General features: G+C 43.9%; 1 protein-coding gene across 1 annotated transcript in view; it reads right to left on the reverse strand.

Moving 5' to 3' along the window:
- BACH2 (BTB domain and CNC homolog 2) overlaps window positions 1-17,033 on the reverse strand; it is a 361,717-nt gene that overhangs the window by 271,246 nt on the left and 73,438 nt on the right. Inside the window, exon 2 of the mRNA XM_019929440.3 lies at window positions 6,094-6,206. The gene's annotated coding sequence lies outside the window, so the exon portion shown is untranslated. The remainder of the gene's footprint in view (window positions 1-6,093; window positions 6,207-17,033) is intronic.

Genomic DNA, 17,033 nt, shown 5'->3' on the forward strand with positions numbered 1-17,033 from the left:
TCTGTCTCTTTTTTATCCACTCACTAAATATCTCCACCCAGTTGTACCTCAAATGCGAAACAGCTAAAATAGTATTTATTTTAAAATGCTTGCTTTTTTCTGACTGTCAGTCATATACACAAACACTTACTATAAGAAAGTTGAAAATATACAGAAAAATTTGTTAAACAACAGACATTTATTTTCTACAGTTATGGATGCTGGAAGTCCCTGATCAAGGTCCAGTAGGGTTGGTTCCTGGTGACAGCTCTCTTCCTGGTCACCTTCTCACTCTGTCCTCATCCGGCCTTTCCTCAGTGTGTTCTCCAGATGGGTGGGGGAATGGAAAGAGCTCTCAGGTGTCTCTTCTCACAGAAAAATATTTTCTTAAATAAGAAACATGAATACCATGTACCTGTCCTCTGAGAAAACCATTGCCAGAATTCTGGGCAATATCTCACAGTCTGTTTTATCATGTATATTTTAAAAATACAGTGACGTTCATATCTTAAAGATAATTTCACGTCTTATTTCAAAACACTATTTTTAGTATGAAAGAATGCATATTGCTAAAGAAAATTTAGAACATACAAGCAAAAAGAAGATAATGCTCTTAATGCTTTGATGTGTACCTGCAATCTTTTTCCTGTGGGTAGCCATGTATCTTTTTTAAAAAACAAAATAATGATCAAACTGTACATATTATCATGTAACTTGCCTTCTTCACAATTTACTGAGAACACCTTTCTATATTATCAAATATTACTCCATCCCTCCCTGTCATTTTTATTATATGGATGTACCATGGTTATTATTTTTTAAAAATTACTATTATAACAATATGTGATGAATATCAGCTACATTTTTATACACATCTATGTTAATTCTTACTGAGTTCTAGAAATAGGAGTTTCTGAGTCAATAGGTGTGTGTCTATTTGAGGCTTTGATACACATTAGGTCCCTTTGAGAAACGTGTTCTTTCATTAACCGTCAATGAGAGAGCCTGCCAGTCCTATTCGTACCTTTGATGAGTAACTTTTATGAATCTTCATCAATTGTAGAAAATGCCATCTCATCATTTTAATTTGTCTTTCTTTGATAACTGTTGAGATTGGATATTTTCTTATATGTTATTTGCTGATCATATTTCTTCCTTTATTGGTTTTATCCTTCTGTTCTTTGCTCATTTTTATTAGAGGAATCACTCTTATCTTACTAATTTTCAAGAATTTTACATACATCAGCTAAGTTAACTCTCTGTCATATATGTTATAAATATTGCCTGGCTAGTCTCTTGTCTTTCAGGATAGTTCAGAATGTCTTCTGATGGAAAGAAATCTTTAGGTTTTAAACAAATACATTTTCTTCCTTTATCACTTCTGCCACTAGAAATTAATAAGGCTCTCCTTATTCCGAGATCATTTAAGTTTTATCTGTATTTTCTTCCCTGTCACTGGTTTTCGAAGGGTGTGGTATTTCTCCGAAATCTGCCAGGAGGGGAACTTGGCCATTTGCCTTCAGAAAAAAAATGGGGAGACTCGTTAAATATAGATTGGTCATTGGGTGAAACCACCCAGAGTGTCCTAGAAAGGGGAAGAGAGAGATCTTACATGTTTACTATCTACCAAATCCTATCCTGTGTCCAGTAACTCTGTTAACTTGCTCTTCAAATAGAAAAAGTTTCAAATGGAGAAAGTTTTAACATTAGGTGTATGTTTAAATATTAAACTCTGGGATGAGACGACTCCTCGTCTTGGCCAGAACAGAAGCTTTGGACGGCAAAGACCTTTGTTTTGTTCACCGGTGAATTGCAAGCATGGTGCATGGTACGCAGTGGGTACATGACAAATGTGTTGAAGGACCTAGTGTTGAGTTATGTGTCTGCTGGGTGTTAGGTGGGAGAACCAACGGTGGTGAGTTCTGGACTTCCCTGCTTCATATTAAAGAGCTGCAAAGGAAGAAAAACTCTAAATGAAGGCAGAAACTAAATTTCAGTGTTACTCTTCTGTCGACTGTAGAGATTTTGATCTGAGTGTAAAGGTAAAACTGCCTCAAACCTGGCACAGTAAGATATGGTGTTGAAGACTGGAAAACATTCAGCGAAAAAATTCTGTCGGGCATATAGTAAGCAAAACAGCGGCATCCACCCACCAAGAGAGATAAAAGACACTACCCTCCTTCATTTGCTGCTATGGCGCGTGTCCAAAGCAGTAACAATCAGATTTGGCTTTATTTGAACATGACAAGGAAGAAACAGTTCTCAAGAAGATTCACTTTCACTGTGGGGGCAGGGTGGAGAGCGTTCTGTGCAACAACGGAAAAATCAATTATTTTTCAATCAGATGGAGTGTTCTCACAAATTCAAGGCAGAGAACAGCATGCGATGTGCCTTCATGAGAACGATGGACATGAGGGAAAGAGTTTAGGATTGTAATTCCAAGGTTGCTTTCAAGAGCAGAATGTTGTTCCTGTAAGTGTGCTTTTGTGTATATAGTGGCATGTACTGAACGTACGCCATTCTGCCCAATTTGCCTCCCCCAAATCCCATCCTGTTTAACTTGCCTCCCATTTGGCTATGATTTTCCAAGTAACACACTAAAACCCTCTCTTTACAGCATGTTAACATATAGATAACACACATACATACGAAACACCAATCCTTCTTGTTAACAATATTTATATCATATATAATAAATATTTGTACCTATTAACAAGAGAATAGCCAAGAAAGTAGAAAGGGTAAAGAATTTGGACAAAATTCAAAGTTAAATTCTAATTTTAAAGTTTTTGATCAATATTAAAGATTGGAAAATCAGCTCTTGGAAAAAGATCCAAGGAGAGTGTGAAAGTTGGAAAGATGGTCTTCAAGTCTGCATAGGGCCGGGCAGAAACAGCACCCTGGGGAAATCTGTGCACCCACAATTTCTTTAACGTGTAAGGCTAGCGCATAAAGCCCAGAATGTACAACCACTAAAGTCTGTTTACAATATTCAAAAGGTGAATAGACGTGAGGGTATCCACTCTGTATAAACCTACAGGTTGGGTATCAACCTGACATATCCCATGTACACCAGCCTCCAGAAAGGGCCCCAGGTTCACGATGAGCATTGTGCTCAGACAGACAGCGTGCTGGCTGTCTGAGGACTGGAACTGCACCCCTTCTTGGTGTGTTCCCAGATCCAGGCACAGACTGAAGTTCCAGAATGTGAGGAATGAAGGCTCTACCTGGCTGCCAGCAGTTCACTGACAGGTTATCCCATTAAAATAGTTAGACAAACTGCCAATTCCTGGTGCCCTGTGGCCATTCCCATGTTTTCTAGAGGGTATCGTCTCCAACTGACCCAAAAGAGAGCTGTCAATGCCTAACTGTGGTCAGAATTGCCCTGGTGCATCAGAGGAACAACACTGGACCCCAGGATGCTCCAGCCCCCTCCCCATCTGGACACCTCCCTGGTTAAAGTGTCCCATAACTAGGTGGAGTTTGGGAAGGAAAGAGCGTGATTACCGTGTATGTCCAAGGAAGTGGAAAGTGTACAATTCAAATGTCTCCAGCTTTCTGGGAACACTTCTACTTAGAAAATCAATCACACCCACAAAAATATTTCCAACGTTCTGACTTACATATCCTAATTGATGAGATGACTATCTAGTTTTATTTGTGCTGAGATCTGTTTCCTCCCCAGAGGGTGACCTATTTTTTTTTTTTTTTTTTTGTCTTATGCCAAGAAAACTGTAAGAAAAATGCTGACCTATGAAGGTTACACATCATGCTTAATCACCACTTTAAATTAAAATAACATAAAATAGAGCATTCACTGGGTCACTCGGGCAGAACATAACCTCCCAAGCAACAGACACACCTACTGAGACACACTTGAAATTTCTAAGGAGTCTGGTTCCCAGCTGTGTGTCAAGAGCCAAACCATGACATCAGGTCTTGCGTTGCCCCGGAGAAACTTCGGGCAGGGCTGAAACAGCATACTGAGCCTGCCAATCTGAGATTTCCCAAGAGCTGTCTTAGCTTTTCACTACACCAAACTGTCAGTGATAGAAGCCAAGATTTGCAGTAACTGCCGTGATAGATCTCCTCTCCTCCTTGCCCTCCAATTATGACTTTGGGGAACAATACCTGCCCAACTAGGATTCCAAAAGCTCACTCCTCAAAGACTGTTGGAGGGCATTATGCTAAGTGAAATAAGTCAGAGAAAGACAAATACTGTATGATTTCACTTACATGTGGAATCTAAAAAATACAACTAATAAATATAACAAAAAAAGAAGCAGACTCACAAATATAGAGAACAAACTAGCAGTTACCAGTGGGGAGAAGGAAGGGGGGAGGGGGAGGGGAGTAAGAGGTACAAACTATTAGGTATAAAATAAGCTACAAGGATATATTGTACAAGATGGGGAATACAGCCAATATTTTATAATAACTATAAATGGAGTATAACCTTTAAAAGTTGTGAATTACTATATCGTACACCTGTAACTTACATAATATTGTCTAGCAACTATACTTCAATAAAAATATAGAGAGATAGATAGATTTTTAAAAGAGGGTAAGTATTGAAGCCAGAGGGGGGAAAAGGTCAGCAAAGTTTTCCTCTTCTGTGGCTTGTCTCAGCCAAATGAAAATCTCTCAAAAAACAATTGCTTACTTTTTTCTGGTTTCTTCTGATGGGGTAAAGCAGCCGTGCCCGTGAGAAGGCCAAACAAAGGGCCATGAGAAAAATTACCCCCGGAAAGGGGATGTTAGTAAAACGATCTCAACAAGTTACATGGGCTTTCTAAAGGCTAGGAATTCCATAATCCGTTTTTAAGACCAAATCATCTAAAAGCGCTGTCCAACTCCATCACAACCTGCGGTTACCTCTTCCTGCAGTCTCTGGAAATGTCTCTCCCCTGTTTTAAATCCTTCAGTGGCTCTCAGAATGCAACCCTTCCCTCCTTCTCTGGGCTCACATCTGGCATCTTCTCCCAGTGCAGGTGTTCTCAACCAGGGCATGTTCATCCCCTCGAGGGACACTGGCCAATGTGTGGGGACATTTTTGGTTGTCACAACTGAGGTTGGGGGAGAGGGATGCTACTAAACACTTCCAATACAGAAGACAGCCTCTCACTACAAAGGATCACTTGGTCCAAACGTCAATAGTGTCAAGATTGAGAAATCCTGCTCCAGGACTTCTCTACACACGTCAGACTTTCTCATATGCTTTTGTGCCTCTACATAGGTTGTTTCCTTTACCTGGAATGCCCTGCCTTACTTCTGTGTCCAAGAAATGATCATGTATGGTACAGAATCCAACTCAAGATGTCACCTCCTCTATACTCTCCTATCCAGATCCCCCAAAGCTGGGTGTCCCTTCTGTGCTTCCACAGCTTCTGGTACATGCCTCACACTAGCCACAGTGCCCCCAAATCGTCTGTCACCTGCTGAAGGTAAGACCTAAGCCCCATTCATCGTTCATCCCCAGAGTGCCCATCTGGTAATCAACTGCTGCCTGCTGAATCAATCAGGGAATAAAGTGGAAATGTTGCAGATGCACCCAGGACTCTCTGGCAACAATGTCTAAGGGACAAGAGTGTCCCCAACACCAAAAAGAACAACAGCAAACATTGATCAAATGCTTATAATGTAGACATGGACTATATTAAACACTGGTACACATATTAATTCACTTCATCCTTATAACAACCCTGTGAGGCGGGTACCATTATCATCAACATTTTACAGATGGGGAAACTGAGGCACAGAACACTTAAGCCACTTTCCCAAGGTCCTCAAAGCTAGTATCTGTAAGAGCTGATATTTAAACCCAGGTAGTTTGGCTCCAGAGCCTCAATCTTCCAATATTCATGCCAGGGCCATTACACTAACAACCAATATTTCAGCTGCTCAGAGGCCTCTGATAAACACAGCTGACACCTTTGGAAGACTACACCACCACCAGTCCCTGTGACCCTGCCTGTCAACACTGCTTGCCAACCTCTGGAATGCTTCTGGCAGGACATGCAACCTCCTCACGCGACAGAAAGTTATCCCATACCCAGGGTAATAAATCATGGTACCATAAAGACACAAAGGATGAGCCTCCAAAGTACCTCTTACCTTGTTCATGCTGTAGGGACTGCAGCAAGGGATCAGACATGTCACAATGCAAGGCAGCTCTTAAAGATTCACCTTGGTCCCGCAGACCTCACTTCCTGCAGCAGACAGCTGCACTGCAAAGACAAAGAGGATATCCATCAGCCGGCGTTCAGGAAGGCCCAGAGCAGTCCCATGTCCAGTGGAACTTTCTGCCACGATAGCAAGGCTCCACGGCTGTGTTATTCAATATGGCAGCCACTAGCCACATGTGGCTACTGAGCGCTTGCAATGTGGCTAGTGCAACTGAGGGCTGAATTTTAAATTTTATGTAATTTTAATTAAAGTTCAATGTAAATAGCCACATGTAACGGTTAGTGGCTACTGTACTGGACAGTGCAGGTCTAGAAGAGTCCAATCAAGAGTCTTGAGGCCACAGACACTGGGCACGCCAGTGTCCGAGGAAAAGCTGGATATTATATGCTCAGAGTGACTGCAGATACACAGGGACAAGAACACTCATTCATTCGATAACTATTTTTTGAGTACTTACTAGGTGCTGAGTACTGAGGATATAGTGACCAGTAAGCCAGAGAGGTCAGTTATGTAAGGGTTTCTAGTGCAGGCTTTGGCCTCCTGAGGAAGGGAAAGGATCTAGCATGTGAGTAGCATGTATGCCAAACCTAAATGCCTTCCGTGCTGCCCACAGGAATAAAGGAACAGACCAGCTGGGACTTCCCTGGTGGTCCAATGGTTAGGTCTCCATGCTTCCACTGCAGGGAGCACGGGTTCGATCCCTGGTCAGGGACCTAAGACCTTGCATGCCTCATGGCATGGCCAAAAAAAAAAGGAACAGACCAGCATTTGCTAGAGCCTGATTGTACCACTGTCAGGGCTTACGAGCTAGAAGCTTTCACAGAGCTTTTTGGGAGGAAGTGTACCATAAAAGAATTCAGGAGTTCTGTACTGTGGGCCTAATGAAGCAGATGACCCAACGTCTCCTCAATAAGGAAAGGACCCTTAAGGAAATAAGGGTCCACGTTTTTATCCACACTATTGGTTCTTTAGGTAGGTTTTTTGATTCATTTGAATTACATTTTAGAATTGAACAGTCATTGTTCACTTCCAGGATTCCTAATTTGTCAGATATTACGAAAAAATACAGAAAGAAAATATCTTCAACCACATAATTGGATTTGTAGCCTTTTCCTTTGAAAGATGTTTCTGGGTGGATTTGAGAGGAGAACAAAACACGTAAGGTGCCTTATAATCACCTTATTTCTGTATTATTTTTTTTCAGGTTGCATCTAGGAAGGATTTATATATCTGAACCTTTCCATAAAGACTGGAATTTGAGGTTTAAGCGGAACCGCAGTGCTTTAAAAAATATATTGTTTTTAACTATATTAACAATCTAGAAAATGTTCAATAGAAAAAGGAAGAAGTACTCAGAATCCCACTAGCCTACCATCACCTCTGGCTCTTAGCAGCCAGCCTTGGTCTGTCGGAGAACAAGACGCATGTCTGCTAACTGAGTCGAGGGCACAGAAGTCCAAGGCTGTATTCTCCATATTAACAACTTGCACCATTAAGAAAGTGATTTTGCAATATACATTTTCGAAAGATAAACTCCTACTTCGCACACATTACTATTCTTTGAATACACTATTATTATAAATCAGAAGATAGGGAGAGGAAACGGAAGATCACTCCCTGGCTATTTGAGACACAGATTCCAAAGAAAATACCACATTCAGTCATAGCAATGACGTATTTTAACAATGATGTACCACATGGAGAGACCCTGGAATTCTGACTCTGTAGCCTAAACTACATCCAAACCCCCTCATCTGTACATGAGGCCTGAGTAATCACTGTTTCAAAGCCAAGAAAATCCAACATCTAACTCTAACCAACCTTAAAGCGACTGAAAGAAAATTCTCCATGTAACTTTTACCTTCGAATTTCCAGAAACAGATGCTAGTGAATTTCTGGGTTTTAAAGTCGAATTCTATACATGTTAATTCCTTTTTTTGACATATGTATCTGATCTGTTTAAAAACTACAGCCCAACACTTAACTGGGAAGTTTGTCCAAAAGCCTGGCAGAGATGCCTGATGTCACAATTCCATTCAAATGGACACAGTGGTATCAACACAGGAAAGGTGGGCACAAGGAAATAATAACAAACAGACAAGGATTCTTGAACATAATTTCCCCAAGGGAATCCCACCCAGCTCCAATCATTCCACCATCCCCACTCCTCACCAAGTGTTCCTGTCTCATTTTCATGTATGTTGGTTCTATAACAAAGTCAGAATAAAAACTCTTCAAAGGAAATATTAGTCACCTAGAAAGTTCTTAATAAATATTATGAATAGATTTTTTTTCTTTGCTCTCACTCATAAAGCCTAGGATGATGTCATGACTCTTAATGCAGGACCTTAAAAACAATGTTGATAATTGTTGCAAGTTGACTTCAGGGTTTTCTTAAAAAGAGGAAAATCTTTTCATGTCCAGGATCATAAATCTTAAAAAAAAACTGAATACAGCTATGCAGCGCACGAAACTGTACAATGCACTTTTATATTAATACTCTTATTTAGTACTGAGATCAATCTGAGTGGTAGTTTTCCTAATTAGGACACCAGATGCAGAGAGGAAAAAGAATTCTTCTTAGTCATGCTATAGTAGGCAGTAGACCCTGGGCTGGAAGTGACTTCCCTTAAAGATACTACAGAATTAAAATATGTTCAAAGACCACCAATAAAAAACCTCCCCCAGGGCTTCCCTGGTGGCGCAGTGGTTGAGAATCCGCCTGCCGATGCAGGGGACGCGGGTTTGTGCCCCGGTCCGGGAAGATCCCACATGCCGCGGAGCGGCTGGGCCCGTGAGCCATGGCCGCTGAGCCTGCGCGGCCGGAGCCTGTGCTCCGTAACGGGAGAGACCACAGCAGTGAGAGGCCCGCGTACCGCAAAAAAAAAACCTCCCCCAATAAAACACACATACACACACTCAAAGACCACCATTAACACAAAACACCTCAGCAAATGGACGACAGAATTAGAAATTGGGTCAGTTTGCTTCTGGACAGCAACAGAGAAGACCGACCTTATTCCATGAAGTTCTTTTGATCTCCTTTGAAACACAGAGAACCTCGTTGTTTTATAGCCAATTCAGCTTATGAAGAAGCTTAGAAAAATCCACAGCTTAAACAATGAGGCTGCCTCTTAAGTATAAAGCCTTGGAGGAAAAGATACCAGAGTTACCATAGTGGAATCAAGGGAGTTTTCTTCTTTATTCTATTTTTCGGTGTTTTTTTCTTTTCTTTTTTTTTTTTTTTTTTTGCGGTACGCCGGCCCCTCACCGTTGTGGCCTCTCCCGTTGCGGAGCACAGGCTCTGGACACGCAGGCTCAGAGGCCATGGCTCACGGGCCCAGCCGCTCCGCGGCATGTGGGATCCTCCCGGACCGGGGCACGAACCCGCGTCCCCTGCATCGGCAGGCGGACTCTCAACCACTGCGCCACCAGGGAAGCCCTCAGTGTTTTTTTTTTTTAATGGTTCATGAAGCTGGATTCTCCTGATACTAAGCGAAAGGAAAGCACAGATGCCTTTCAAGGGTGGCTGGAGAAAGCCCATCCCAGAGACCAAGGCGTGACTTCTTCCACTCAGTTGCTCCTAACAGGGTTGGTTCAATAAAGCCCAAGGTCAAGCTGAGGCATCTAAAAGGTTAATGAAATGCAATTCGTCTTTCCAGGCGGGTAAAGAAGTGTGGGTAAGCAGGGAGGTGGTGACTGGGGACGTGTAAGAAGAAGAGAGCAAAGAGAGAATGAAAAGAAAAGGTGAAGGCTACAAAGAAAGGAGAAAAGCAAAGGGCAGGCGAACCAACAGAGCCCTGGAGACAGATTCAGCGATGTGGCCGAGTGCCCCTCGCCAGCTGGTCCTCACTGCGGAAGGGACCCAGAGACTCAGGCTTCTGATGACAATGCCGCATCCTATGGCTTCTCTGGGATTATACACTCTCAGGGCCCGAGTGTCAGCAAGTGGGAGTTGGAGTAAAGTTAAGCCTGGGCCTACCTGTTTCACCACTATTTATTTACCACCAGTCTCCACCTACCACAGAGAAAAGCGTATGTCGCCTGGATCACTGATAATGGAGTAGAGAGGTATATGGTGAGAACAGCATAAGCCAACTTTATTCTCTTCTCCTTACTCTAAAGAGAAGCTTAAACATGTCAAAGGGCTGTGTGTGTGTGTGTGTGTGTGTGTGTGTGTGTGTGTGTACTGCGCTATTTCTTGGCCCTTGAAAATACAACTAATACTTACTACCCATCAATGGAATATGATGAACTGGGCTTTTTTCCCCACTCCAACACCCGCACCCCCTACCAAGATGCTCATTCTAGAAGCCTTTTGTGATACAACTCAAAGCCGGGTAGCTCAGGCACTTCTATGGGAACACATCAACAGGAACCAGCCGTTTATACCTCACAGTGTCCAAGTTCCTTCTGGCTTTTACATATAACACACCCTGAGGTCAGCCTGTGGAATGGCCTCCAGTCCCTTCCCTCCCACCACTGAATCCAGCATCCTAAACTTAGGGCTGCAGCATGAGGACCCAAGAGCTTGTGGGGAAGGAATAAGGGAATAAAAAGATGAACAGATTTTGGAAAGAAAGGGAGAGCAGGCAAGATGATAAGAGTCTAGAAGAAATTCTCAAAATCTAGGACTTAGGAGCTTGGGAAACCGCATGAACAGATGAGAGGAAGAGCCCTAATACCTTCCACCTCGGGGGAGTAAATTTCATGGGCTGCAGTAGTTCACACGTCTCTGAAGCCAAGTCCTGACCACCTTCAAGTGGAATCTCCTCGTGCAAAACTGGAAAATGTAAGACCATTTAATTACAGACAGTCCAATTCCTCCCTTCCACAATAAGGGGTGTGGTGCGGGGATTAAAGGATCCAAAGGTGAAATAGCAAACAGACCCCTGTCCCCTACCCTGAATGTGCACACACATCCCAAGTGGCTGTCTCCTTCCACTCTTCCTGAATAAGGAGCAGAGGGACCAGAGCAATGCTCCCTGAGGAACTTCTTGAAGTCCTTCTCCATCCTCAGGGTTCCAGCAGACACGTGGCTCTGGTTCTTCAGGACCTCTGTGCCCTTGTCACCCCCAGCTTTAGGCAGCAAACATGCCATACCATGGTTCTGCCCCAAGAGACAGGACAACGCTGGCCACCCTGCCTTCACGGCGTGTCACAGAAAACACATGACCCTAGCCAGAAGGGTGAGAGCATCTGGCCACCGAGCATCATCAGAAGTCTTCTTCCTGGCAATTTGAAAATTAATATTCTGAAATACTAACTAGCCTATGAGCTATATTTCAACAGGAAACTGTGATAAGGAAGAGGAAATGAAAGGATTACAAAGGAGAGAGACACTCCTGGTTAACACACAAAAGTTGCCTTGAGAGCCAGACGGGGAGTAGCAGAGTGTCAGCAGCACAGTGCCAAGGGGTAGAGTGTCAGCTGCGTTCAGATGACCGCTTCTGGCATGCATGCTGGGGGTTCCCCGTACGTAGTCAAAGCCTAAGTCAGGATATCTAAGTTTAGCGCTATCACGCTATGAAAGATCAATTTCAGTGATTTAGGAGTATCTTAATTAAAGGCACAGTACAGAAGAGCTCCCAAGAGGGGGCCTGGTTCAGCCTACTTCTCTTGCCTGGGTGGCAATTTAAACCAGAGGACACAAATTCAGATGCCTAAGGGGTCAAGAAAGAATGACATGAGGGAATAGGCCAGAGAAGACAATGCGGGGTAGGGAGACTGGAGAGTCTGCCACTCAGGTGTAGCTCCAAGAAAGTAAGAACAAGGTACGCGGCCCCAGAGCTGACATTCAAGAAAGACAAAAATGTTGAGAGATTACGTAAAATCACATGCTTTTTCAATGTTGGCAATTGAGGTTAATACTTTGGAAATCCCGTACGGGTTGGATTTGGTCGGTCAGGTTGTATCTGTTATGTACACCATGTACACCTTTCATGTCGGTCGGGGGATTCTCTGTCCCTTTAAATCTCCAGGGCTGGTGGCTCCCAGCCTGTCTCCTGACCCTCTAGGGTTGTACTGCTGTGGCTTCCCTGGAACCACACCAGTGTGAATGTCAACGCTGCCTCTTGGCACTAACCTTCTCCGAGTCTCTATTCCTTCATCTGTAAAATCTGGGGAAATTCTTTATACCTCCTAAGATTATTTTGAGGATTAAATGAAAACATGAAGAAAGTACTGTATGCATGATGTTAAAAAAGATGAGGCTCTTCTCCTCTTCCTGTTTCCCATCACCATTCAGCACCACCTCATTCTGCTTGTAATTGTACGTAGGTGTTCACCTCTCAATTACCCTACTGGATTATAAGTATTTCAAGGGAAGAGATTTTGTCTGTTTTATGCCCAAATAACCAGCACTTATCCCACTGCCTTACATGCAGTAGGCACTCAATATATGCAAAATTTAATTATAATGTTGTTATGGACTGAATGTTTGTGTCCCCCCAAAATTCATATGTTGCCTAATTCCCAGTGTGATGATATTTAGAGGCAGGGCCTCTGGGAGGTAATTAGGTTTGGATGAGGTCACGAGGGTGGAGCCCCCATTATGGGATTAGTGCCATTATAAGAAGAGATGCCAGCGAGCTCACGTGTGTGCATGCATTCTCTCTCTCTCTCTCTCTCTCTTTCTCCCTCTCCTCGCCATGTGAGGATATATTAGGAAGTCAGCTGTCTGGAAGAGAGCCCTCACTAGGAACCAAATGGGCTGGCACCTTGATCTTGGACTTACCAGCCTCCAGAACTGTGACAAATAAACTGCTGTTTAGCTTCCCAGTCTATGGTATTCTGTTATAGCAGGCTAAATTGCTGGTGACAAACATTTAGGAAGATCTTCCTTAAATCGGGCACCAACTGAGCCTTTTCTTCTCATTTTATGTTCTTCTGATGCTTTAATGACAATATCTATATCTACTCCTCACTTGGCCAGAATATTTTGAGACTAAATGAAAAAACAGGTTCAAATTAAGAATAAAATACTGAGGAGTTTTCTCTTAAGAAGTGTGGCATCACTTTTAGGTCAACAGGGTACTATTTGGGCACTCTTTGCATGCTTCAGAAGAAAAAAATTAAACGTAAGCAATTTCATCACCCTACTAATAAATAAAGAATCATGCCTTAATTTTAGCATCCTCAACTCACGTTTGCCAACAGTGCATGTCACTGCCAGCAGTGTACCTGGTGTCTGGCCACAGGTGGAGGCAAATCCCCAGTCCATTTGTCCACTTTGGATTGAGACGGCTGACTTGTATTCCTCTAGGACAAAGGTTTACTAACCATGACTGACTTGCCCAGGTTTCTTTGATGTTATGCTGAAAGAATCCCAGAGACCTTCAAACAATCTCAGCTTCCTTCTCCCTTGGGGGGTTTGCTGAACAATTCAGGCAAACACATTTCCTGTGATTTGGTGAGAAGCTAAAATAACTCAACAGACAGCCTAGTCAGCGGGGGACTTCAGAATGACCCACTGAAAAGGAAGACGATGGAAATCACTATGAAGCTATCTCTTTCCAGAAGCTCAAGGGGACCAGCTATCTCTCCAATAAAAGGTTTCTAATTAAGGAATTTAAATATTCTCAATAATACCTTGAGGATAGATAGGTCGTAGTGAGAGGCAATCGCCTTATTGGGAGCAGAGTGCTTACAGCGAAACTCATGTGTTTAGCAAGTCAGACTGGGTGTGATGCCTTGTTCCTCTGGGAAGAAACATTCATTGATTCTCCAGCTCAATTTGCCACGATGGACCCCTGTCGAAAGCAATCTCAGGGATTCTCTGTTGACCTCTGCTTCCCTGAGGCTCACATTCGTCCTTTCCAACACCAGCTTCTCCACAGTGTGGCTTGTTCTTTGTGAGGGCACCCTGTGTCCTAAAGTTTGCTTCTGCCAGGGCGCTGGGGCTCTCAGTGCTCTCAAATGAGTTTAGCGTCAAAATAACTGAAGTTCCCACACCTTGCAGGTAGTGTAACTAGGGAGCCCACAGCCATTCAAACAACGGAACACCGGATGCCCATCTCCCCAGCCCTGTGCCCCAAACACTCACACTCAGAACCCCACAGAGAGACTCTGCAGGGAATTCATCTTGCTGCTGTGGGCCAACAGCTCCTGTGGGAGTATAAACACCACAGAACCTATGGCCCGGTCTGTGGCATCAGCGTCTTCTGGCACCTGCTATCTCCCTTTCCTGCCTTCGAGCTCACGATGCACTTATTATTTTCTATTTCATCCAACATACCTAAGGATTTTGGGGGTGGGTGGAGTGGGGCTGGGGGTTGGACGGGGGCCAGGCTGCACCAGCTCAGGATACTGTTCTGTCACAAATTCCAGTTTGGGGGTTCCCTAAACGCAATTCTGGCATATCCAGCCGTCCCCTCTGTGGCCATTTGGCTGTAATTCAGGCAAGAGCTAGAAATATGTTCTTTGTAGCATACGCCGTATTGTCGTGACTCACACCCTGACTTTTCCTCCTAGCAGAGTGATGCTGGGTGAAGAAGCGCTTAAGGGTCAGGCCAGGCATTGAGAGATGTGCCCTCAGCCAGCATCAGCTGCGCAGGAAGTTACCCCAAGGAAGCCGTCACCGCCCTGCACTCTCTGTACCCAGCTAGCTAAGTCTGTCCTGGGTTCTGAGGAAAGGAATGTGCCTGACGTCAACTCTTCAACGATCTAGAGCTGGATGACCGCACACTGACGTTTTGGTAGCACGAGAGAGGCAAAGAGGATGAGAAGTAAGACTAGGATGCAACCACATCCCCACATCACACCCGTGGTCTGGAGAGGGGCCTCATCCTCCCACAGCAGCCAAGAGAACAGCCACAGAAAACGGCTCCAGCCGCTGACCTGGAGGCCTGGTCCCCAGGGGATCCTCTGATCTCATTACGGCAGTCGACACTAGTCCTTACAAAACAAACAGAGGAAATTTATGGCTGCCTTAGCCTGTGGAGAGCTCCACATTCCTTGCTTAACGAGAGTTCCAGCTTCGGAGACCACAGCCACTGGGATTGGGGAGGATGTCTGCTTTGCTCCAAAGAAAGAACTGTGGTCCTGCCTCTTCCCCTCTTTCTGGGGCTGGAGAGGAAGGAGGTGAGCCTGGCGAGAGCCACTGAACTGGTGGCCTGGGGCTCTGCTCGGTCCGGGAAGAGAAGTCCCCCTTCTCCGCAGGTCAACACCCCCAGGCGCAGCCAGTGGAGTCATCTGCTCTTGAATAGCCCTGGGAAAGCGCAGCCTTGAAGGGTTCCACCTGCTAAGGCCAGAAGCCCAAGAGAGAGGCTGTCCTGTGCAACAAAACGCCAGGTTGTCCTGTGGGAAAATTTCTTCCCTAAAATACCCTTGCTTGAGCCTTCGAAAACTTTACCTAACTTGGGGTTCCCACTTTTAGAAAAAATGGCAGGAGGAAAAATGTTATTTTATACCCTTTAAGTCCATCTCAGACGTAACTGAGCACCTAGACTAGGAGGCAGAGGGTGAACCTCCAAACCAAAATACGAACAGACAGGTGGTTCTGAGTCGGGGTGATTCTACCCACCAGGGGACACCTGCAGTGCATGGAGACATTTTTGGTTGTCACGACTGGAGGAGGGTGCTACCGGCATCTAGTGGGTAGAGGCCAGGGATGTTGCTAAATATCCCACCAGGCACAAAACGGCCCCCACAATAAGAATTATCTGCTCTAAAATGTCAACAGTGCTGAAACTGAGAAATTCTGTTGTAGAAGGAACACTCAAGGATGTGTGTAGGTTTAAAATAATGACAACTCTTAACCTCATTACGATAATGTGGATATCACGCAGTCAAAATGTGTACAATTCACCACCACAAAAACTTACCAGTTCTCTCTTCGAGTAAAATAAATGAAAACTGCCTTGTAACTACGCAGTCAGATCATTAGGGCTGCCTAGAAAACAGTGGGGCAGCTTCAGTTTTAGACCATATGACCAGCACCGTCACGAGCGCTCTGTTTATTCCAGGTAAAGGTGTGATCTGCGCGCTTGCCGTCATAATTCCGGGGTGAGTGCTAACAGAAAGAATTCATGAGCTCAGTTCCACGATTACTAAAACCATACATGTAACCTGAGTAGACCTAGGTCTGGGGAAGAAAATGGCAAGATATCTCAACTCTCAAAATACCAACATATATGAGGAACCGTGGTGATGTTGACCTACATTCTGGGGAGGTTCAAAAAACAGCTGCATAGTAGGACACTAAATAAATGCAGAATCGCAGAAAGGTACCGTAATGAAAACCATCATGGTGCGTATTTTGGAATTCTCCCATTTCTAATTTTCTGTACCTGTTTCAAAATATTCCCTTTCTCTACATAGCATACTTTCATCATATCTGATGTAAGAATGTATATTTCAATAATCCACTCATCATTCTCTCATGAACTCTTTTATTCCCGCAAAAGAAGGAAAAAATCCCCATCCAAGCACGGTGCATGCATGTAAGCAAATCTGAAGAAGCAGGAGGAAAAGAATTTCATGAATGAGCAGGAGACAGTTTTTTAATGGAATGTTTTAAAGGCTTGTGGTATAAACAATAAACAAAACGGATTCACTAAATGTTTATACTGTTTACCATGATGTAAGAGCTGGGCTTTTTTTTCTTCCCCCCATGTTCCAGAAGCAAGAGGAAAGTCAATACCTTGGTAGGGAAAAATGATACCTTCCTTGGCATTTCAGAACCATTGCTCAATGCCTCTTGGACAAGGGAAGCCACCGTAATGACTTTATTTTACCTACCGCAACTATGGGCCACTTCGGAGTCATTCTCCCCCATATCCCACTTTCCTTCCTCCACTCCAGCCCTGCTACATCATCTCTGGAAACCATTAACCAAGAGTCCTGTTGCAATTTTCCTCTCCTCCCTG

Source organism: Tursiops truncatus, chromosome 12 (genome assembly GCF_011762595.2).
Source record: "Tursiops truncatus isolate mTurTru1 chromosome 12, mTurTru1.mat.Y, whole genome shotgun sequence".
Classification (NCBI taxonomy): domain Eukaryota; kingdom Metazoa; phylum Chordata; class Mammalia; order Artiodactyla; family Delphinidae; genus Tursiops; species Tursiops truncatus.